The sequence below is a fragment of the Oryctolagus cuniculus genome, chromosome 12 (assembly GCF_051225735.1).
Source record: "Oryctolagus cuniculus isolate XC-2025 breed Fujian yellow rabbit chromosome 12, ASM5122573v1, whole genome shotgun sequence".
Taxonomy (NCBI): Eukaryota; Metazoa; Chordata; class Mammalia; order Lagomorpha; family Leporidae; genus Oryctolagus; species Oryctolagus cuniculus.
Genome location: NC_142878.1, coordinates 90,017,187 through 90,041,330, shown reverse-complemented (window position 1 = coordinate 90,041,330; position 24,144 = coordinate 90,017,187). Strand labels below are relative to the sequence as shown.

General features: G+C 57.4%; 1 protein-coding gene and 1 long non-coding RNA gene across 11 annotated transcripts in view; one reads left to right on the top strand and one right to left on the bottom strand.

The window, feature by feature from the left end:
* Positions 1 to 24,144, bottom strand: part of SMAD3 (SMAD family member 3) — a 112,556-nt gene that overhangs the window by 51,860 nt on the left and 36,552 nt on the right. The window contains exon 1 of one of the 10 annotated variants that reach the window (XM_070054403.2): positions 605 to 2,323. The exons of the other annotated variants lie outside the window; for them this stretch is intronic. The gene's annotated coding sequence lies outside the window, so the exon portion shown is untranslated. Of the gene's footprint in view, positions 1 to 604; positions 2,324 to 24,144 lie in introns of those variants that run through there. 10 annotated transcript variants of the gene reach the window in all.
* LOC138844709 (uncharacterized) lies at positions 3,877 to 8,238 on the top strand. The gene is made up of 2 exons (XR_016217591.1): positions 3,877 to 6,683; positions 7,690 to 8,238. It is a non-coding gene; the product is annotated as an uncharacterized LOC138844709 (long non-coding RNA).

Genomic DNA, 24,144 nt, shown 5'->3' with positions numbered 1-24,144 from the left:
ATTCTATTTTGCTGCCTTTGAACTTCCTGGCTGGGGTGCAGGCAGGAACCTGGCAATAAAGAAACCGGGCAACAACAAAGGGGCTGCTATTTTTTTTTTTCCAGAGGAACTCACTAGCAAGGCTGAGTATTCCCCAAGTAAGTTCCAGCTCAGCTCCACCCGGTTCCATTAAAAATAGGCCCCGGGCCACTTCCAGCCCAGCTGCCCTCTGGGCTCTGGCCATCCACGCCAGCCCTGGACATGAACTTGGTCAACATCTCCGGGGAAAGGTCCCACGCCTGACACGGAAGTGTGTGATGCTGGAAGGGCGATGAGGACCCAGATGCATAAAACCAAGCAACTAATAAGGTTTAAAGGTACAGAAACCTCCCCACCCTCTCCCCTTCAGAACTCCCAAGACAGGGCACGAAGGACACAAGACACGGGAGGAGCATGTGAGACCTGCACACAACGCACTGCCAAGATGGGTGTTAATCTGTCCAGGGCTGACGGGGACACAGGATGAGCGTGCGCCCTCCCCGCGCCTGCCCCACGCAAGTTTCCGCTGGAAAGTTCACAGCAGGCTGCAGCCCAGGCAGGGGCACGGCCAGGGTGGGCCAGGCACCTGGGAGAGCTCCGAGGAGGACGGACAGGATTCAGACGGGACCGGCGGACATTCCGACGGCCAGGCGCGTCGAGCCAGTCACCCTGCCAACCTCTCAGTTTCCATTTTTAAAGGGGAAGGGACAGCAGGCAGAGAGGGAGGAGACAGAAAAACAAAACAGCCGGTAGACGGTTCACATTTGACCTCAGACAGGGTAAATATTTACCCACCCATTCACGGGCCTGGCCCTGGGGAGCGTCCTCTGCCAGGGCCACCTGAGTCTGCGCTGGTGTCTGGTCCCGACTTGAGGCCCGAGCCGGCCGAGGTCTAGCCCAGGGCACAGGGTCCAGCCCTACGGCTTGTCTGAGAGCTACATGGATCCCACTGCAGGGCAGTGGAAAACAGACCGCTGTCACCACCGAGGCCCTGCAGCGCACGCCAAGCCCCCAGGGAGCAGGTGGGAGCTGCCCTCCACCTGGCGCCCACCTGGGCTGGGTGTCTCAGTGCACGTGTGTGGGCGTGGCTGCTCTCTTCACCAGGAGGCCACAGGGGAAGAGCACTGCCCTCCATTCCACAGATGAAGAAACCAGCGCTCAGCAAGGCCAAACGACGTACAAAGTGACACGGAAGCGAAGCTTGGCCCACCGTCGGAGCTTAGGAAGCAGAATATAGTCTAAGGGCTGGCTGCATGCCAGGCACCAGCAGAGGCCCTGGGGACACGGTAATGAACAAAGTAGGAAGCAGCTCTGTCCTTGGTGAGCCAGTGGCATCCTGTGGGGAGGGGGGACCCCACGTTACAATCACTTGAGTGGGTGAAACAGGTGCGAAGTCTGAGCAGGGAGGGGTGAGCCCGTAAGCCCCCGGGGCCCCCGCAATGTGCAGGTTTGCAGCACTGACCACACAGAAGGCTCAATGTGCAGGGTCCCAGAGGCCACACCCCAAGTCCCACTGGACACCCAGGAGAGTGGAGGCAGGTGGTCCCAGACCCCTGCAAGTCCAGGCGGCGAGCATCAGGCCCTGACTATGCCCTGCCATTCATGTAGCAAGAGCAGACAAATATGACAACTCAACGTGTCCTGACACCTGGCCAGGCCTCCCTCACGAGACGGCACCAGGGCTCCAAGAAGGCTTCAAAGGTCACCAGTCTAGGGTTGGCCAAACGGGGTTCGGCTGGGGCCAGCAAAAGAAAAAAAGGGCCAGCCCCATGGCGCAGCCAGTGAGCCAGTGTCTGCAGCGCCAGCATCCCACACGAGCACCAGTTCGAGTCCCGGCTGCTCCACTTCCGATCCAGCTGTCTGCTCAGGCGCCTAGTAAAGCAGTGGAAGACGGCCCAGATGCTTGGGGCCCTGCACCTTCATGGGAGACCCAGATGGAGTTCCTGGCAGATAGAAAACCAGCGCCGCGGCTCACTAGGCTAATCCTCCGCCATGCGGTGCCGGCACACCAGGTTCTAGTCCCGGTCGGGGCGCCGGATTCTGTCCCGGTTGCCCCTCTTCCAGGCCAGCTCTCTGCTGTGGCCAGGGAAGGCAGTGGAGGATGGCCCAAGTGCTTGGGCCCTGCACCCCATGGGAGACCAGGAGAAGTACCTGGCTCCTGCCATCGGATCGGCGCGGTGTGCCGGTTGCAGCACGCCAGCCGCACCGGCCATTGGAGGGTGAACCAACCGAAAGAAGACCTTTCTCTCTGTCTCTCTCTCTCACTATCCACTCTGCCTGTCAAAAATAAATAAATAAATAGAAAATCAATCTGTGTGTGTGTGTGTGTGTGTGTCTTAATGTCTTAAATGAAATTTAAAAAAGAAAAAAGAAGGAAAGCCAGCCACTAACAAGGGGCTCAGAGGCTGTGTAAGCCGGGGTTCCCGCTGACAAACATCTTCACATGTAACCGAGCCAAGATCTCTTACTCAAGTGCAGTTACTCAACACAGCCCACGTGTGGGCGTGCCTGCGGCTGTCCCATCCTGTGGGAACCCAGCGGACGGGGCTCCTGGTTAAGCGAGCGCTGCCCTCAACCACGCCACGGCCACGGTCACGGCCCCGGCCCCTGCCCACATGTTGCGCTCTCTGGCCAGCACACTGCAGCCCGGAGCTGCCCTAGCCGGCCGGAGCGCAGCCCACAGCGGCCTCCCGGTCATCTTTCTCTGGTGAGCGTAGGCTCGGATTTCAGGCCGTCCCGTCCGCTCCTCTGGGCATGACTCAGGAGTCAGTTGTCTTCTAAAATGCTTTTCATATTTCACATCAAAAATAGATGCCACGCGGCTGGGCGGCCGGCCCTCCCCGGTGCCTCCGTGGGACGGCTCACGCGAGAAAGGGGTCCGTTCACATCGGCCGGTGCCCCGGCGTCCTCCACAGAGGGCTGCCTGAGGGGGTCGGAGGCCTGGTGTGGTGGCGATGACGACGGTGACAATGACAGCCACTTGAGAGACAGGTGAGAGAAACCGGCGACGCGGGGGTCCAGGCAGCTGCGCCCCAGCGAGGCCGTGTGTACACATCCTCCTGCCGCGCTCCACCTCGCCTTGGCCAGCAGTGTGATCTGTTAATGAGCTATCCTGCTTATGAACAGTCTCATTTCCCAGAGACAACCAAAACCTTTTGTTTTTTCCCTTTTTCCAATTCCCTTCAGAAAAATCTTCCGGCCAGCGCCACGGCTCAATAGGCGAATCCTCCGCCTTGCGGCGCCGACACACCAGGTTCTAGTCCCAGTCGGGGCACCAGATTCTGTCCCAGTTGCCCCTCTTCCAGGCCAGCTCTCTGCTGTGGCCAGGGAGTGCAGTGGAGGATGGCCCAAGTGCTTGGGCCCTGCACCCCATGGGAGAGCAGGAGAAGCACCTGGCTCCTGCCATCCGATCAGCGTGGCGGCCATTGGAGGGTGAACCAGCGGCAAAGGAAGACCTTTCTCTCTCTCTCACTATCCACTCTGCCTGTCAAAAAAAAAAAAAAAAAAAAAATCTTCCAAAGAGAAGATTCTCTTCCTGACGTCGGACGGCCCTCCAGCCCCTCACGCCCAGGTGGTGACGAGGCCTCTACTGTGACAACTGAGACAGCTGTGTAAGCTGTGGAGGTGGCCGGGTCCCCTGGACACGCAGGACAGTCACAGGCGAGGACTCGCCCCGAAGGCCCCCGACAATTCTCCAGCGACTGCAGGCTTCTCCGGCGCAGCCCGAGGCTGGAAGCTGGGGGCACCATCTCCCTGTCCCCAGGCTGTTGGGACACTCGGGATGGATGTTCTACTGCGCCTTGTCCGGTTAGCAGCTGAACCGCTGCTTTCAATTTAAAGTCTCCTTCACCTGAAAAGAAATCTGAGTTGCAGAAAAGCACCAGGTACGTCAGCGAAGGGCCATTTCCCAGTCAGTTCATCAGCCTGGGGACACGCTGTGGCTACCGCTCACATCCGGGGTGCTACACTAGAAAACCATTATGCAGGAAGCAGGCACCTGGGGCGGCATGGGCGGCCCCCTGGGACACTCACATCCCATATAGAGGGCCTGGCGTCCCGTCCCCACCCTGCCGTCAGTGCAACTTCCTGCTGATGTGCGCCCTGCGAGGCAGCAGGTGATGGCTTCAGCAGTGGGGTCCCTGCCACCCAAGTGGAAGATCTAGACTGAGTTCCGGACTCGGGCTTCAGCCCAGCCCAGCCCAGCCCAGCCCAGCCCAGCCCAGCCCTGGATATTAAGGGCTTATAGGGAGTGAACCAGCAGATAGAAGACGCTCCCCACCACCACCCCACTTTTCAAACAAACAAAAGTAAATAAAAAGTAGCTTATTAAAAAATTCGGGGGCCGGCACTGTGGCTTAGCAGGTAAAGCCACTGCCTGCAGTGCTGGCATCCCACATGGACGCTGGTGATGGGTCCCTGCCACCCACATGGGCAGCTTAAGTTCTGGGCTCCTGGCTTCAGTCTGGCCCAGCGCTGGCTGTTGTGAGCATTTGGGAAGTGAACCAGTAGATGGAAAATCTTGTGCCCTCTCTGCTTTTCAAATAGAATAAATTTTTTTTTTTAATGTTGAAAGCCAAATAGCCTTACGTGGGGATTCTCGAAGCCGACACAGACACACGCAGATAACACGCTAGTGGCATCATTCCCCCAAGTGCAGGAACGGTAAGGCCCCGCGTCTGCTCTCGTGTTTTCTCACAAGGCTTCTTGTAGCAGATAAGAAGGCTGTTTTTGGCCAGCCTAGGTTTTTGTGACCCTAAAGGACCAGGGCAGGCTGCCCCATGAGCAAGCTCTCGCTCCTCCACAAAACCCTCCCTCCGCAGCCAGGATGGGGCAGGATGAAGAGAGCAGAGCCATGGGGAGAACCACCGGCATACCCCGGCATTCCCAGGCAGTGGCCAGTGGCCGGGGTGGGCGTGCCCGCCACACTCGCTTGCTCGCCGGCAGCCAGCCCACGTCAGAGCCCGGCAGGAAACAGAAGACGACAGCAACGGGGCTGCGTGGAAATCCCCACCGGGCTGCAGGCCGGGGTGTGACTCAGCGCCACCCTCAGCCAAGCTCCGGGTGGCCACAGCCGTCAGGCTGCCCACCGTGTCGTGGCCGTGAATGACGGAGCAGGTGCAGTCGGGTCCCGAGGACTCCCTCCCGACAGATGAGGTGGGGCTTCGAGATCTGGGGGCAGCCCCCTAAGCACGATGGTCCCGGCAATCCTGGGCCACAGTGCCTCCGCCTCCTCCCAGCCAGGCACCTGCCCCTGTGCCACCCACGGCAGTTACCAGTCTGAGCCCAGACACCGACACTCAGCCAGATACAGCCGCCGGGACAGAGGCCCTGCCTTATCTCCCCAAGAGGCGTCTGAGACGAGGGCTCTTACAAACCATTCCTGCGCGGATCCAGAGACGGGCAACAGCTGCAGCTGACCTGTTACCACTGGCAACCGTCCCCCCCGCCCCCGCGCGCCCTTGCCAAGACATAGTGTGTCTACCTGGGCGGCCAGGGCCTCTGCCGTGCGTGTCCCCGCTGTCACACTAAGGTACTCCAGGTGAACTAAGTCCTGGGCCTTGTTCCTTCCCCCTAGAAAGTAGCCACCCACTCCAGGGCCAGGTAGCTAGCAGAAGAAGCGAAGGGCAGATAAAGGTAGTGGGTGGGGTCTCAAAACCTGTCCCCAGGGAGATGCAGGAGGCTTCCCACAGTCACAGTCTTCAGCTTCGGACGTTACTAGAAAAATCCAATTACAGGATGGCACTTAGAAAACATCCCCTCGCCCTGACTTAACTACCTGCCAAAGCTTTCTTAGGCAACTTTACCTTTGGACTCTATAAGCCTCTTACAAAATAATCCACTTGCCCTGTTCCCCTGAGCGTGGACGGGGCTGGACTTAATGGATGTCTTTGGCAAGTCTGAGCTACACCTTGGCCAGGCTCCCGTCCATCTACCTAATAAACAATTCCATTCAGCTGAAAGCGCTCCAGGCTCTCCACAGCCCGTGCCATCGCCCCGCCAGGCCCCCACCCAGCTCCCACCCCGTGGCTCTCGCTGGCACCCCAGCACGGCCATGCAGCGGGAGTGACCAGGCCTCTGTGCCCACCTCCTCACCTCTCGTCCACACTGCCACAGGCTCCGGCCCCAGCGCTCCACTGCGACCACCACCACAATGGGCTCTCAGTGGTCTCCAGGTTACAAAATCCCAAACCTGCACTTTCCAGGCCTGGTCATCGGGCTTTGGGGACATCAGGGCTGTGCTTCCCTCCCTCTGGGTACAGGGCCCATCACTCTGCGGGGCACCAGCTTGCTCCTCATCCCACCCTCACGTCCTCCCCAACATGGCCCTGTCCATCCAGTAACAACTCCCAACTCTCTTATCTCAGCCAGGACCTCTCCCCCAAACTCCATGTGCCCAGCTGCCGGGGGTCTCTGTCCCACATAACAGGTGATCCGTGCATCCAACAATTCTGGGCATGATTCCATGCCAGGCTTAACAGGAGCTGCATGTCCCTGACCTTGGGGAGACACTTGGGGAGCTGCAGAGATGGCACAGCCTCCCCCGGCCGGGGCGGACCTGGAAGGCAGCCTGGGAAGCCAGCAGGTACCACCTCTCAGAAAGAAGCCAAGGAGAACAGCCGGATTTGGACAGAAGACATCTGGGGTCTGTTTTATATCTAAGCCTGGTAAGAAACTCTCTTACCTGTGTTTTCTACATACCCATGTACGCTACACCCAGCCTTCCGTCCCCAGCTGCCCTGACCACCCTGGGGACCAGAGCCCAGCGGCTCCTACGCTGGGAGTTAGTGGGCACCCAGCACCAAGCCAGGCACGGGGTCGGCACCCAACACGGGCAGACTCAAAGAAGGTATTTCAGAAGCAGAGAGAGACTCTAAGTCTCCATCCACGTGGTCTTCTCGGATCACCTGCTCTTTAGGGCATCACTCAAACAACAGAAAGCGTTTGAAAAGCTGTGCTCCAGAAGCCACAGTTCCACCCGGCACCGGCCGCTCAGACCCTACCAGGGGCCTGTAGCTCCTAATGATCAAAAGGAGACACAGCAGGGGTGGCCCTGGGCTGCGGCTCGAGGCACCTGCTTTGGGACCCGTGGTTTCCTCTGCTATGATAGGCAGGCGTTGGACCACAAGGTCTGAGGCCCCCGCAGGCTCCGACACTCGGCTCTCCGCTACCTTCACGGTGTGCACAGCAAAAGCGTGCCTGCTGGCGGCTCAGAGGCAGGACCCGGGGTCAGTCCCTGAGAAAGGCCAGCAGTGTGGGAAAACAGCTGGACTGCAAGTCTAAAGACCTGAGTCTGTGTCCAGACGTGCATTTTTCAACCTGTGCAAACTTTGTGCATTTAAAATTAATTATTTCAGGCCGGCACTGTGGCATAGCAGGTAAAGCCGCCGCCTGTAACGCCGGCATCCCATGTGAGTGCAGGTTCATGTCCTGGCTGCTCCACTTTGATCCAGCCCTGTTAATGCACCTGGGAAAGCAGCCAAAGATGGCCCAAGTGCTTGAGCCCCTGCACCCACATGGGAGACCCATATGGAGTTCCTGGCTCCTGGCTTCAGCCTGGCCCAGCCCCGCTGCCCTATGGGGAATAAATCTGCAGATGGAAGATATCTCTGTGACTTTGAATTAAATAAATAAATCTTTAAATAGAATAAAATGAATTATTTCTCTTCCCAGTTACTCCTCTAACCAAGCCACTGCTGGCCCCAGCCCTCAGGGAGCCTTCCCTTTGAAAGGGGAGACTGTGGAACATTCACACAAATGCCTGCTCCACTGTGTTCCGGCACTGGGGAGACGGAGGCCCGGGGACTGATGAGAACTGGATGAAGCAGTCCAGAATGGCTTCCTGGAGGAAGTGAGCCCGGGGATTTCCAGGCAGTTTACAACTCTGTTCAAGACAAACACCAATGGGGCCGGCACTGTGGTGTAGCAGGTAAAGCAATTGCCTGCCGTGCCGGCAGTGCACCGGTTCAAGTCCCGGCTGCTCCACTTCCCATCCAGCTCTCTGGTGTGGCCTGGGAAAGCAGTGGAGGATGGCCCAAGTGCTTGGGGCCCTGCACCTGTGTGGAGACCCAGAAGAAGCTCTTGGACCCTGCTTCAGATTGGCTCAACTCTGGCCACTGAGGCCATTTGAGGAGTGAACCAGCAGACAAAGATCTCTCTCTCTCTCTCTCTCCCTCTCTGCTGTAACTATTTCTAATAAATAAATCTTTAAAAAAAAAAAAAGAGGAAAGGCTAGGGCAGAGCGGAGGACGGGAGGTCAAAGACCTGACCTAGCCAGGGGGCCCTAGGCAATTCAGCATCCATCTGAGCACAACAGGGTCAGGAGCACCCCCCACCCTTCGCTGCGCTGTGGCTGCGCTCAGAGGAGCAGGACAGGCAAGGAGCCCTGTGAAAGTCAAGGGCAGGTGCAGGTGTGGAGGACCTGGGAAGGACCTGGACGGGGCCGCTGGTGTGGGCGGAGCATCCTGGGGTTGGGGCGGGGTGGGGGGGGCTGCCTGAAGGAAGCAGCACCCAGGGGTCTGAAGGTGGTCCAGACAGAAAGTAGTGTGCTTCTCCACCTCTAAATTAGATACAGGCTGTGGGCTGGAAGGTGGAAGAAGAGGGAGAGGCCAAGGTCAAAGCCAGGATTCCGGCCGGCGCCGCGGCTCACTAGGCTAATCCTCTGCCTTGCGGCGCCGGCACACCAGGTTCTAGTCCCGGTCGGGGCGCCGGATTCTGTCCCGGTTGCCCCTCTTCCAGGCCAGCTCTCTGCTGTGGCCAGGGAGTGCAGTGGAGGATGGCCCAAGTGCTTGGGCCCTGCACCCCATGGGAGACCAGGAGTAGCACCTGGCTCCTGCCATCGGATCAGCGCGGTGTGCCGGCCGCAGCACGCCGGCCGCGGCAGCCATTGGAGGGTGAACCAATGGCAAAGGAAGACCTTTCTCTCTCTCTCTCTCTGTCACTGTCCCCACGCTGGGGTCACATCTCCACAGTCTCTGCCCGCATGGTTTGTGCGCACTGGGATAGGGCTGCCCCAACTGGGAACTGCAAGAGAGCCGTCACCTCCTACCTGGAGGCTGGCGTGCCACTGTTTGCTTATTTTCGTTTTGAAATAGGATGCTACTGAAAAACAGTGAGGCCATTTCCTGGGAAGCAGGGACAGTGAGGGCCACCCAACGTGACACACGCAGCCAGCTGAAGGCAGCTTGTTCCTCGCCCCAGAGAGAGTGCGTCTGCCTGGGTGGGCCTCTGCACGGTGGCCAGCCCTGTGCCAAGCACAACCGTAGGTGGCAGTGGCCCCAATGCCATGAGCAGCTGCCCACTGGGGCCAGGACCTCCCTCTCGCCTACTGGGTTTTTCCATCAGGCAAGGGAACTGAGAAGAGTGAGCAAGAAAGAGACTGTCACCCCTCATCTCACCTCTGCCAGCACCAAGTGGGTGGAAAGGCCTGGTGGGCTCCCTGGCAGAAGAGGTCTCGCCGCTTTGCCAGCCCCCTCGCCATGGTGAGCACCATCTTGGCAGCGCACAGGCACGCACGCCCGTCTGCGTTGGCGCTTCCATGTCCGGCCACGCTCAGGAACCCCAACCTGGGCGGCAGCTTTTTTCTGTGCGTGGCCAGGCGGGCAGCACCGCCGGCTCTCTGCCTCCCAACGCGTCCCGGCTGCTGCCCAAGGATGAGCTCACGCGGCAGAGTTCAGGAAGAACTGCACCAAGATCCTGTGAGCACCTCCTGTGCTCTGTGCTCTGTGCCCTGCCCCCGGGGCGGCCGTGAGGGAAGTGAGACACAGCTGCCATCCTCCAAGAGCTACAGATCGAACGGAATGGAACCAATACAAATGAAACGACCCTGTGTTTACGGAGCTCCGGTTCCCAGCACCCACAGGAGCGTTTCGCTTATGTTCCAGCCCCTGAAAATGCTGCATTTCTCCCCAGGGTAAATTAAAAACAAAAATGAAAATACTCACAGCTATGTTAGTCTTGTCAGGAGTCGTATTTCCATTTTACCTTCGGCTGCTAGGAAGCTCTAAGTCAGGATGGGCCACCTCCAACCACCTTACAAAACCTTCCGAGACGCGATGCTGTGGACCAACAAAACACCCTCCTGCCTCCGTCCTCTTCCCCACCGCTTCCTGAATTTCTTATCTTCATCCTTTTATTTATTTATTTATTTATTTTTTGACAGGCAGAGTGGACAGTGAGAGAGAGAGACAGAGAGCAAGGTCTTCCTTTGCCGTTGGTTCACCCTCCAATGGCCGCCGCGCTGATCCGATGGCAGGAGCCAGGTGCTACTCCTGGTCTCCCATGGGGTGCAGGGCCCAAGCACCTGGGCCATCCTCCACTGCACTCCCTGGCCACAACAGAGAGCTGGCCTGGAAGAGGGGCAACCGGGACAGAATCCGGTGCCCCGACCGGGACTAGAATCCGCTGTGCCGGCACCGCAAGGCGGAGGATTAGCCTAGTGAGCCACGGCGCCGGCCATCTTCATCCTTTCTATAACTCACTGTGTTCTTAGAGCTCCCCCAAATCCCTTTTAGAAACAAGGTAGATGAAGAATAAATATACTGAAAAAGTTGGTTAATACCACAAAGCTACCATAACGAAGGCCAGCATGCAGACAGACATACAGATCGGAGGGACAGAACTGGGAGTGCATAAATAAATAAATAAACTCTCACATTTTTAACGCACTGATTTTTAAGATTTACTTATTTGAAAAGCAGAGTGACACAGAGAAGGAGAGACGGGGAAAAAAGAGATCTCTCATCCGCTGGTTCACTCCCCAAATGCCCATGGCAACCAGGCCAAAGCCAGAAGCCAGGAACTCCATTCGGGTCTCCCATGTGGGTGGCAGGAGCCCAAGTACTTAGACCACCCTCTGCTGCCTCTCAGGACGTGTTAGCAAGAAGCTGGGTTAGAAAGCAGAGCAGCCAGGACTCAAACTGGCGCAGCAACAGGGACGGGTGCATCCCGAACAGCAACTGCACCTGCTGTGCCATAATGCCTGCTCCTGACTTCCAACAAGGTGCCAAGATCCTCTCAATAAACAGTCCCGGGTGACAGGATCCCCACGTGCGGAAGAATGACACTGAACCCCTTCCCCCACCTTACACAAAAATGAAGTCAAAACAGATCACAGACCCACAGGTAAGAGCTACAATTAGAAAACTCTTAGAAATATACAAGAGAACACATCTTTCAGACTTGGAGTAGGCAATGGTTTTCCTGGATACAGGCAAAGATGACAAAAGGAAAACAAACTGAGCTCCACCAAAATTAAAAACATTTGTGCTTCAGAGGAGACCATCGAGAGTGAAAAACCAACCCACACGCTGACGAAAATGTTTGCAAACTACATATCTGATAAGGAATCTTGCGTCCAGAATATATAAGGCACTCTTCCAACTCAACACTAAAAAGACAATCAAAATATGTGTGCATATTTCTCCAAAGGAGACGTGCAAACAGCCAATGAGACATGAGAAGATGCTCGGGTAGCAGGCATTAGGGAAACACAAATCAAAACCATAATGAGACACCACTTCGCGCTGAGTGAAGCAAACACAGACAATGACCAGTGTCAGGGGGCCCCGAGGCGGGGAGGGGCCGAGACATGGGAACCACATACATTGAAATGGCCCATGCGCTTTGGAAAACAATCCGACAGTCCCTCAAAAAGTTAAACAGGACCTTACCCAAAGACCCAGTCATGCCACTCCTAAATGTCTACCCAGGATACACGGAAGCGCATGTCCACGCAAAAACCCCAACACTAATGCTCCCACCAGCTCTGTTCACAACAGCCAGGAAGGAAAACCAACACCCACAGTGTCTACCGGGATGGGAACAGACACACAAACCATGGTATATCTATGCAATGGAATACCATAGAGCCATCAAAAAGAACGCAGCACAAACATTACAACTTGAACATACCTTTAAAACATTGTGTTAAATGAAAGAAGTCACAGAAGACCACGTATCTGTTTCCATTTATACGAAATGTCCAAAAGAGGCCAAACCAGAGAGCCAGGGCTAAGCAGCATGTAAAGACAGGGATTATGAACAGGTAGGTCTCCGACTATGGTGATGAAAATAGTCTAAAATTAGATAGTGATGACCATTGTGCAACTCTGTGAATATGCTAAAACCACTGAATTGGACGTGGCCGCACAGGGAATTTTATGGTGTATAAATTGTATGATATACTGTTATTTCCCAAAAGGTTGGTTACACAAAGTCTAGACTTGTGTTAATAGCAATGAGCCAAGGCTGCTTTCTTGGTTTTGACAATCGCCCTGTGGTAATGCAAGACGTTGACGTGAGCGAAGTCGGGGGAGGAGCAGGTGCAAACTCTCACTGCTCTCTCTGCAAAGCCCGCCTACCGGCCCCTGCGTGGCTCTGCAGGAGGCTCCGCGCCCACCAGGGCAGCCCACAAAGGCCGAACCAGGCGCAAGGAGCACATGCACCCTCCCTCCAACTGGCAGAGAAACCCCAACCCCAGGCAGAGGCAGCAGGTGCACGCTCCAGGGGGCACTCCACAGACCTCGGCCAACTGTGTGAGTCTCATCTCCCCAACAGCAGCTGGCCCAGGGCAGAAGTACAGCTTACTTATTCCTATGCCCCCTGGTCTTAAAGCTATACACTCGGGGTATTCCTATGCATGAACGGATACGGGCACAGGTGACCTAGTTCAGTAAGCACAAAGCAGCTCCCTGTCTCTAATGAAAACCTGCAGGTTTTTTTGTTTTTTAAATTATTTGACAGGTAGAGTTATAGACAATGAGAGAGACAGAGAGAGAGAGACAGAGAGAAAGGTCCTCCTTCCCTTGGTACCCCCCAAATGGTCACTACGGCCGGTGCACTGTGCCAATCCGAAGCCAGGAGCCAGGTGCTTCCTCCTGGTCTCCCATGTGGGTGCAGGGCCCAAGCACTTGGGCCATCCTCCACTGCCTTCTTGGGCCACAGCAGAGAGCTGGACTGGAAGAGGAGCAACCGGGACTAGAACCCGGCGCCCACATGGGATGCCGGCGCCGCAGACGAAGGATTAACCAAGTGAGCCACGGCGCCGGTCCCAAACCTGCAGGTTTTAAGCAGAGAGCCGCTAAAAGTCAAGAGTGCTCTTGGTACCTCAGATGGCCCTTGTCACCTGGGCTTCTGTTTTCTGCAGAGCCCGGGAGCCCCAGGCTGGGAGGGAACTGGGCAGTGGGCCAGGCTGAGGTGGCCCCTGCTTCCTGCTGGGCCCAGCCTGCTGACACCACGGAGGGGCCGGCGTGTGCAGGCAGCACGCGGGCCTCACGAGCTCACTGGGTTTTCACCAGGTTTTCGTCCCCTGTCCACTGAGCATGGTCCCCTCGCCCCTTGCTTGTCCTTCTTGGTGTGGGTGTGTTTTAACGACTCCAAGGCTCTTGGCTTGCTTTCCTAATCCCACAGGAGAACCCAGGCGTCCCACCCAGCGCAGGCTGTCACAGGGGCCAGGGAGCAGTCCCACGCTGAACACCGTCCCCTGGGACAAGCTCGGGGTCCGGTCCCAGGGACCGAATGCCGCGAGGTGATACTAAGTTCTCAGAAGCCACGTGGGCCCCTCCTGCCTCCCACTCGCTTTGCAGGTGAGAGTCCCGTGTCCCCGAGGGTTGCGGTGACTTGCAGAAGGTCACCCAGCTTCAATCAGACCAAAATGAGTCAATTCTTCCTGAAGCGCCACCAAGAAACGCTGTTCAGGGCAGGAGGGCGAGCAGTCCACACGGAGTGCGCTTCCCACCTCACTGAGCGTTCACAGGGGAAATCCTATCTCACGAGCGAACAGGTGTGGGAATGCACGAGTCACTGACCATTACAAAGCGTCACCCACAGGTGCACGCAGTCACTCCCCACGGAGCGACCACGCAATCGCTTCCTCCCAGGCAGGCAATAGGCCTGGAGATGCGAGGGTGAGCAGGAAGTGATCCTAAAGAGTTCGCAGAACATCATTTAGCTTCATCTTATTTGAAAGAGACAGAGTATCTCCCATCCACTGGTTCACTCCCCGAATGCCTACAACAGCTGAGGCTGGACCAGGCTGAATCCAGGAGCCCAGAACTCCATCCAGGTCTCCCATGTGGGTGGCAGGGACCCAAAGACTTGAGCCATTGCCTGCTGCCGCCCGAAGTGCACATTAATGGGAAGCTGGATTCTAAAGGAGAACTGGACTTTGAGATCAGACCAATTCGTGGGGCTGGCGCTGTGGCGTAGTGCGTAAAGCCGCTGCCTGCAGTGTCAGCATCTCATACGGGCACCAGTTTGAGGCCCGGCTGCTCCACTTCCGATCCAGCTCTCTGCTGCGGCCTGGGAAAGCAGCAGATGGCCCAAGTCCTTGGACCCCTGCACCTGTGTGGGAGACCTAGAGGAAGGTCTAAGCTCCTGGCTTCAGGTGGGCTCAGCTCTGGCCATTGTCATTTGGGGAGTGAACCAGTGGATGGAAGACCTCTCTCTCTCTCTCTCTCTCTCTCTCTCTCTGCCTCTGCCTCTGCCTCTGCCTCTCTGTAACTCTTTTAAATAAATAAGTAAAGAAATCTTAAAAAAGAAAAAGACTCCTCCTAAGCCTATTTCAAAGGAGCCTTGGCAGACATAACCTTCATCCTAGGCACCACCGTTTGGTCACCCTCGTTTACCTGCCCCTCCAGACCGGTGAAATGTCTAGGCTTCCAGTGTTTCTTCCTCCCAAATGAGGATGAAGCACAGCTGTCTCCATGTCTATGAAGTCACAGACCCCAACGCAGAGCGCAGCAGGCACACACTCAGCGCAGAGAACAGAGCTCACACAACGAGACAGGGACAACACCACGATCCGGACAAACGGATCCCAGCTGGCCACCCAGCGGTCAGTCCCTCAGAGCCTCTGCCCTTGGGAGACGGTGAGAGACAGCCCCGGAAACAAACGACTCCAGCACCCACCCGGCATCAGCATCACGGTGGGTGCCGAGACCCAGGCGTGCTCGGCTGTGGGGACACGGAGGACACGGTGCAGCAGCGGGGGAGCGGGGCCAGCGGCGTGCAGATGCTGCTCCTCAGGGATCAAGCTGGGAATATGGTTCAGAGGAAGTCACAGGCACAGGACGGTCCAGGCTGGCCGTGAGGCACCGCCAGGAGGCCAGAGGGGGCTGGGGCAGGCTGGGGACGGCATCGTCCAGAGTGTGGGCACCATTGACATTTCTGGGCCAGGAGTGAGGGCTTTCAAGTCTCACGATTTTCCCCAACATCTGCCCCCGTGGCAGTTTAGTGCCCCTGGGGAAGCCCTGGCCATGGGCAGCAGGTGCACAGCCCTGGGGGTCTGCAGCTGCCAGGCAGAAAGCTAATGGAGAGCAAGAGGAGAAGGAAGGGGCTGTGGGGTGCAGAGTCCGAAGCCAGGTCAGGCCCCAAGCCCCGCGATGACGCCAAAGCAGGGGCTGCCAGGGTGAGCTCTGCCCTACAGAAAGCTCACCCGGGGGCGGTGGGGGGATGGGGGGTGCTCGGCGTGAGATTCCCCCAAGGTCCCTTCCAGCTACACTGAGCCCCAACCGCCCCCGCATCTGCACCAACAGTCGCCACCCTCGGTGCACAGCAGCAAAACAAGTCAGGGCGGGTGGAGGGTTTTCTTACAAACCCCCAAGCTTCCTCCTTTCCCAGGGGAGGCAGGCACCGCGCACGAGGGCGTGGCGTGCAGGGAAGCACGGCGGGCTCGCGCACGCACTGACCCTGGCCACCGGGCAGTGACCTGGGCAGGGAGGGCAGGGAAGGCAGCTGCCCTCCTCTCAGGGGTCACGTCCAGCCTTGTGCAGCCCCATCTGCCCGCACCTGCAGGTGGCCACAGACCACAGCAGGGGGCAGGAGGACACGGTGACCAGGCTCTCCCCTCCTGTGGTACCTCAGGAAGCAAAGACTTGGCCAACCTCATCCTGGGCAGAAGCGCAGGGCACAGCAGAGCCACCTCCGTCCTGGGCGACCACGGTCTCTGTGCCCAAGATCCCCACCACCTGTCACTCCTCTGGCATCCGAGGCCCAAAGACTGACGCCCCCACAGGGCTCTGGTCCAAGCGTGAGTCACTAAAACGGACGTCTTTTATAAGTCTGCACAGCAAACATCTGCTGAGGGCCTGCCCATGCCAGGTCCTGTGCTGGGCACTGGGGAGGAGACAGGGGGGGCAGGGGGACAACCAAGGCTGGGGAGCTGGCGGTGCCAGGCCTGCAGCCACCAGGGGAGACCGGCGTCCACTGGGACTCCTGCAAAGCTCACTCCCTCCCTCCCTAGCTCCCTCCCTCCTGGGAATGATATGTTCTGATACCATCATTTTGCATCTCCCGGGGTAATAAACACTAGGTCATTAGCGCCATTAACACCTTCGTGTGAATTAGGCAATCAGATGAAGTGTCACCTTGCCAAGGGCCGAGACATGGGGCTGGGGAGGCTGATGCCAGAGGAGTGAGGCCAGGAAGAGGCGGGTGCTCCGCGGGGACAGACCCAGAAGGCACCAGGACTGTGCGGAGACCACAGCCAGCACTTGTGTTCTCCCCGTGTGATTCACACCCACAAATATTTACTGAGCTCCTCGGTCCTGGGCACACAGAGAACAAGAGAGATGGCTCCCGCTCTCCAGGGACAGACAGACAGTAAACAGATCACAAGGATTTCTAACTACACGCTGGGAGTGGGGGCTCCACGAGGGGCTGAAATTAAGAGCCAGGGGGACTTCGGGAGGGCTCTGTAGGATGATGTTTAAGCTGAGACCTGCCTCACATAGCCATGCAAACTCTGATGGACAGAACGCAGAATGCCACCAAGCAGATGGATCAATCAGCGTGTGCAAAGGCCCTGGGGAGGAAAATGCAAGGCGGTCAGAATGGGGCTGATGGCCCAGCCAAGAGGAGGGGCTGGAAGGGCAGACCAGGGCCAGACCCCAGGACCTCAGCAGGGATTTGGACCCTGTCCCTCTCGGCTACAAGGGGCCTGGAACAACTTTCAGCAGCTGGACGATGTTTATTTGGCAGAAATCACTCAGGCTGAGAACAGGCGCAGCAAAGAGGAGGCTGCAGAAAGGGAAGCCAGTTAGGAGGGAAGCTGGGCCACAGGGACCCTGGTGTGGCTGCGCAGGCGGCAGTGGAGACGAGGGGGCAGCTGCTCTCAAGACACCCGGGAGGCAAAACCAACAGGGTGCAGTGGCGAGGGTGCAGAAGGCAGAACAAGGAGCAGATCCCGTCCCAGGTCTAAGCAAGGCCCTGCGAGGTGGAAATCCACAGGGGCCTGGACGCCATCCCACGGGCCCTGACCTCAGCTGGGGCAGCAGAAGATACCCAGAGCCAGGGCGCCGGGGTCAGAGACCACCGCCATCTCTCCCTCCTGGGCCCGCTCAGCCACACGGACTTCTGCCCTTTCTAGAGGTGCCAAAAAGCAGCACAGGAAGCTGGCCCTGCTGCCAGAGTGACTAATACTCATCGTGGGTATGCACAGTAGCCATCCTTCAGGACCGTGAAATCTGGCCGACGGCGACAGCCGCAAGCCAGCAGCCACCCTGTCCAGGCTCTGCCAGGCCTGCTTTCCCTCCCCCGTTGGGGGGGGGGGGGGAGGCTCGGGGCTTGCCTTTCCCACTGCCCAGGTCTGGTCAGCACCCTAGGTTCCCACGGCTGAGGGCAGGTGCATCACGATCCGGTCCCCTACCAGTGACAGAAGCAGCTTGTCTCTCCCCACGGACTGCAGCAGAGGCAGAACACAGAGGGCAACTCGGAGAACTTCTCGTCCAGCCTTTCCATTTTCTGACATGCAAGCAGAGGCTTAGAGAAGTCAAAGGAACTGCCCAAGGTCACAGAGCAGAGCTGAAACAAAAACTCTAGGCCCAGGGCTCTTCCTCTGGGGTCCCAGCAGCAGGTCCGAGACAGCAGGGGCCTCCTGCTCAGGTAGCAGGTGAGCGGCAGCCTTGGCCACCCCCATCACTTCAAGAAGCAGAGAAGGAGGCGGACGCTGTGGCACAGTGGGTTAAGCCATCGCCTGCCTAGGATGCCAGCAACCCCTATGGAAGTGCTGGTTCGAGTCCCGGCTACTCGACTCCCCATCCAGGTCCCTGTGCAGAGCATGGCCCAAGTGCTTGGGCCCCTGCACCCACCTGGGTGGAGTTCCAGGCTCCTGGCTTTGGCCCGGCCCAGCCCTGGGGCCATTGTAGCCATCTGGGAAGTGAATCAACAGAGGGAAGATCAATCAATCTCTCCCCCCACCGCCCATGCTTTCAAATTAATAAGTAATAAATCTTTAAAAACGAAGAGGGTAAGGAAGGCAGCCATGTAGACACCTGCCTGATCAGACTCCCAGGGAAGTTTGCACACGTGGCCACCAGGCCTGCACTCCCACACAGCTCTCAGACGGGAAGCAGGTGTCGGCGGAAAAGCGGGAGCAGAGTTCACGGCCAGGACACAGAGGAAAGGCTCCTGGGGGTGCCGGGGGCGTCTCAGAGCAGACCAAAGGCAAGCGCCAGCTCTCAGAAGCAGTGGTGCCGCCCACACAACGCTGCTGTGGATTTTTCCAGCCCGAAGCTCTGTGAAGGAAAAGGGGTGGGCAAAGCCCACAGAGGAAGTACTTTCTTGTGTGACAAGGATCATCAAGGAAACGAGATAACAACACAGCACAGAAAGCAGCGATCCAGGGTAAACTTGGCCATGTGTGCCAAGCCCCTTGCCAAAGTCGTCTGCCTCCAGCCACCTGCCAGCACCCAGGGGGACTCGCGCGAAAGCAGCTAGAAGAGGGGCACGGGCACACAGTTAACCTGAACGTGTACCACACGCTCATTAGGTGCAGGCACAACTCCTGGGAACAGGGGAAGAGACGGCCACCACGGCCTTCCCGGCACAGATGTACCTGAACTTGAGAGTCTGAAGGTGGGTGCCGAGTGCTGGAGAGTGGGGACAGAGGCCAGCCTCCAAGGGCAGTCCCAGGTGGGCATTTGGCCTAGGGGTCAAGACACCAGCTGAGACACCTACATCCCCTCAGAGTACCTAACTTCCGTTCCGGACTCTAGCCCCTGACTCCAGCCTCCTGCTATCGCACACCCTGGGAAGTAGCAGTGACAACTCAAGAAGTGGGGTCCTGGGGCTGGCATTTTGGCACAGTGGGTTAAGCTGCCACCCATGACATCAGCAGCCCATACTGGAGTGCCTGCTCAAGTCCCTGCTGCTCCATTTCCAATCCAGCTCCCTGTTAATGCTCCTAGGAAAGCAGCGGGAGATGGCCCAAGTGTTTCAACCCCTGCAGCCACATGGGAGGCCTGGATGGAGCTCCTGGCTCCTGGTTTCAGCTTAGTCCAGCCCTGGCCATTGTGGTCATTTGGAGAGTGAACCAGCAGATGGCAGGGGTGTGTGTGTGAAAGAGAGAGCAGAGAGAGATTCTACCAAATAAATAATAAATAGATCTTTTTTAAAAAGAAGAAGAAGCATCTCTGCCACTCATGCGAAGACCCAGACTGAGCTCCTGGCTTTCTGCTTCAGCCCAGCCCAGCTCTGACTGCTGTAGACATCTGGGAGCAAACCAGCAAATGAGATATCTATCTCCCCCCGCCCCTGTCTATCTCTGCCTCTCAAAAAACCATGTTTTGGGGGCCAGCACTGTGTCATAATGGGGAAAGACACCACCTGCAATGCCAGCATCTCATATGCCCACAACAGCCAGGGTAGGGCAAGGCTGAAGCCAGGAACTGCAGGGGCCTCCCTCGTGGGTGGCAGCGGCCCAAGCACTCTGGGCCATCTTCTGCTGCCTTCCTGGGTGTTTTAGCAAGAAGCTGGATCAGAAGTGGAGCAGGGACCGGCGCTGTGGCGTAGTGGGTAAAGCCACCACCTGCAGTGCCAGCATCCCATATGGGCGCCAGTTTGAGTCCTGGCTGCTCCACTTCCAATCCAGCTCTCCGCTGTGGCCTGGGAAAGCAGAAGATGACCCAAGTGCTTGGGACCCTGCACCCACATGGGAGACCTGGAAGAAGCTTCTGGCTGCTGGCTTTGAATTGGCACAGCTCCAGCTGTCACAGCCAATTGGGGAGTGAACCAGCATATGGAGGACCTCCCTCTCTCTCTCTCTCTCTCTCTTTGCCTCTGCCTCTCTGTAACTCTTTCAGGTAAATAAATAAATCTTAAAAAAAAAAAAAAAAACACCATGTTTTCTAGAAGGGGCAACCCTGTCTTCCTAGGAGCTCCAGCTCCTCGCAGAAGCAGCACCGCGATGAGTGCTCCTTGGAGGACCAAACCCACTGCTCACCGTGACCTGGTGAGCCAGTGGATGCCGCGCTGCCGTGACCTGAACAGAGACAGCAGTCACTCTCTCCTGCACTCATCAAGCACTGGCTGAGCTCCTGGGAACAGCGAGCACTGAGCACTGAGCACTGAGCATGAAGACTGAGATCCAATCGGGCTACACACCCCACCTGCTCAGCCTGGAAAAGCTGGCAGAAGCTGGGGGTAGGGTGAAAATCCCTATTATCTCCCTTCCTGCCTTTGAATGCGAGGCCACAACAAACCCTGGGGGGTGATGGGGGGAGCCACAGGTGCTGGATTCAACCTCGCCCCCCCCTTCCTCCTGGCTTCCTGTCTCCCTCCTGTATGGCCACCCCCAACTACCCTGCAACACCAGCAACTCTGCAGAACCCAAATAACTCCACCACCTTAAATCGCACAAATGGCCTCTCCCAGCCAGCAAAGCACGTGTGCCCAGAGACCCAGAAATGAGCTGGGCACCCGGGACAGAGACACTGCAGCTGTCCACAGAGCACCAACAGTGGGAGACACTCCTGCTCTCTTTTTCAGGGGAGTCCCAGGTCCCTGCTGAGCTGGGTGCTCAGGAAAACCCCCCAGGGATGGAGCAGGTCCGGGTGTGGACACACAGACAGCTCCACAAGCGCCAGGGTCAGGGCTGGGCACTAAGGCCCGGGGACAGCGGGCAGGACTCAGGGCTCCTGGCCGACCCAGCATGCACTCGAGGTCGTGGTTACTGATGGCCATGTGCCCCCCCACCCCACCCCCGGTGCCATTGATGACTCCCAAGTGCACAGGGCTGCCCTGGCACCCAGCGCCCTCCCCAGCCCTCGCTCTCTCCAGAGCACCACCACAGCCTTCCTAACAGGTAGGGTGGGTCTCACTGTTCCCATCTTATGCGTCCCAGAGAGGCTGTGTGTGCCTTGTCTGCAGCCACACGGAATAGGTTCAAGTTCAGAAGCCTTGGATGACCTTGTCTGCTTGGGCGAGCATGGAAAAGCGAGCCCGAGACAGAGCTCCTGTACAAGGGAAACCAACAACCGAATTTGGGCAGGTGAATGGCACACAGACAAGTCACCCTCAGGGAGAGGGGCCAAAAGGACCTGAAAATATTTACTGGGCACATAGCACGTGCCAGGGGCAGGCAGCGACGTGGAGAAAGGAAAGGGTGGTAGGGTGAGCTGGGGTAGTCAAGATGAAGGAAATGGGCCCCACCTGGGTACCACCTGGCCTGAAAGACACCAAGGCAGACAGAGGTCTGGGACGCATCCCGGAAACACAAGGGATGCCGGGCCTAAACGTGGCAGCGGTTGTGGGTACCGCACAGGAGGGAGGTGGGAGGACAAGCCACCCCTGGAAGGAGCAGAGGGCCCGCTGGAAGGAAAACACAGGGGGCCGTGCCGTGGTGCAGCAGGTCAGGCTGCTGCCTGAGACCATGGCATCCCATATCCTGCATCAGGGCACTGGTTCAAGACCCGGCTGCTCCACTTCTGATCCAACTTCCTGCTAAAACACCCAGGAAGGCAGCAGAAGATGGCCCAGAGTGCTTGGGCCCCTGCCACCCACGAGGGAGACTAGGATGGAGTTCCTGGTTCCTGGCTTCAGCCTTGCCCTACCCTGGCTGTTGTGGGCACCTAGGGAGTGAATCAGTGGATGGTAGATTGATTTTTCTCTCTCTCCCCTACTCACTTTCGAATAAATAAATCTTAAAAAAAAAAAAAAAACCCACACACACAGGAGGGAAATGCAGTGGTCAGTGCTGGAGCCCCTTCAACACGAGGAGAGAAGGGACAGCCCCTTCTGCAGAGAGGCGCTGAGCCAGCGCGCCCCAGCCCCTCCCAGGTCACCACGTGCTCCTGACCAGGCCCCTCCCCAGAACCCCCAGGCCCGTTCCCATCACTCACAGCCCCTTCTGTCCGTCTGTCCGTCACAGGAGCTGAACCAGCTCCTCGGGCAGACACGAGATTCCTGCAGACGAGGAAAGAGCTGAGCACCGGCGACTCCAAGAGAACGTGGGCACAGGGCGAGCTTCCCAAAGGCTGCATTTCTCACATTTTAAGTGGTTTTCACACATTTCTGAGCAAGTGCATGACTGCTCTGTGTGTGTGAACAGAACAAGTTTCACAAGGGAAGAGACAGCGGTTAGATCTGACTCATCCCACTCTCCACACACACACACACACACACACACACACACAGCACTGCCCCTCAGGCTCATCGGAATAGCAGGGCAGGGGCAGGGACCCGGGGGGGACCTGTGGGGTCAATCACCCTCATTCACAACACACTCACCTTCCAGGTGACCCGAGAAAACACAATGATACCCAGAGCTCGGCCAAGTCCCCCCCTCCGACCCTGCAGCCGGGATGGCAGGAGGAAAGACGGGTGGCGGCTCGTGTCCCGCTCCCCGGGGCCCTGGCTCCCTGGAAAGCGAAGGTGAAATCCACTCCACGGAGACAGCTGCCCGCACAGACATGCTGATCCGTCTTCACCACTTCTGTCGTCTTACCCGCACTTGGCTGTCACAACCCAATCCACTGAGAGCCGCCATGGCCGACGAAGCTCTAACAGACACCACGTCCACTCCACCGGACAGGAGCAGGGAGCGGGATACTGACACAGAACCCAGGGCTTAAGAACATGGGGCCTAAAGTCATGTGGCGCACACAGCTCTGCCCGGGGCAGTCCTTGCTCCTGGATATTCATCTCCGTTACGGAGAGAACACGACTCTGAAGCTGTACACAGCTTTTCCTGAGGACTAAATTTACATTTAATTCAATTACAGTTCATCGGCGTCATCACCACCACCACCACCACCATCATCATCATCCCACTCCGAGGGCATTGAGAGAGTCTGCAGCAGGGCGAGCATTTGGCCAGTGGTTCAGTTGCCACTTGGAATGCCTGCATCTCATACCAGAGTGGAGGTTCAAGTCCCAGCACCTCCACTTCTAATCCAGCTTCCTGCTAATGCACCCTGGGAGGCAGCAAGTGACGGCTCAAGTACTGGGATCCCTGCCACCCACGTGAAAGCCCCGGATGGAGTCCCAGGCTCTTGCCCTCAGCCTAGGCCAGCCCTGGCTGTTTGTAGGCATTTGGGGAGTGAACCAGTAGACGGAAGATCTCTCTGTCTCTCTGCTTTTCAAATAAAATGAAAAATACAATTTTTTTCAAAAGTTCGTGGAAAATGGAATGGAAAGTTTATTTTGGAGCAAGTACATTTTAAAATCCCGGCAGACAGGCATCTTCAAAAAGTTATGAAAGGGACGGCGCTGTGGCGCAGCGGGTTAAAACGCTGGCCTGAAGCACCAGCATCCCATATGGGCACCCGTTCAAGTCCTGGCTGCTCCACTTCCGATCCAGCTCTCTGCCATGGCCTGGGATAGCAGTGGAGGATGGCCCAAGTCCTTGGGTCCCTACACCCGCGTGGGAGACCCCAAGGAAGCTCCTGGCTCCTGGCTTCAGGTCGGCGCAGCTCCGGCCATTGTGGCCATTTGGGGAGTGAACCAGCAGATGGAAGACCTCTCTCTGCCTCTACCTCTCTCTGTTAACTCTTTCAAATAAATAAAATAAATCTTTTTTATGAAGTTATGAAAAGCATGCATTCGCAGTTGCAGATTTCAAAAAAGAATTTCTGCATCAAAATAAACTTACATTTTAACTCCATCATCCACACACCTTTTGTGTAATGCCAACAACCAGAGCAGTGCTAGCCCTGAGCTTGAAAGAGAAGGCGGCCCGTCCACCAAGGAAGCGGAGTGGGGAGAAGCCAGGGGCTGCTACGTTTGAAGCCTTTCTCTGACACCCAAGCATCCACATTGCGACCCCCTGACAACTGCAAGGTACGGCTTCACTGACCCTCGCCGGGGCCGGGGGTCTGAGAGCACCCTGAACACAAGTTCAGCACTGGAAAA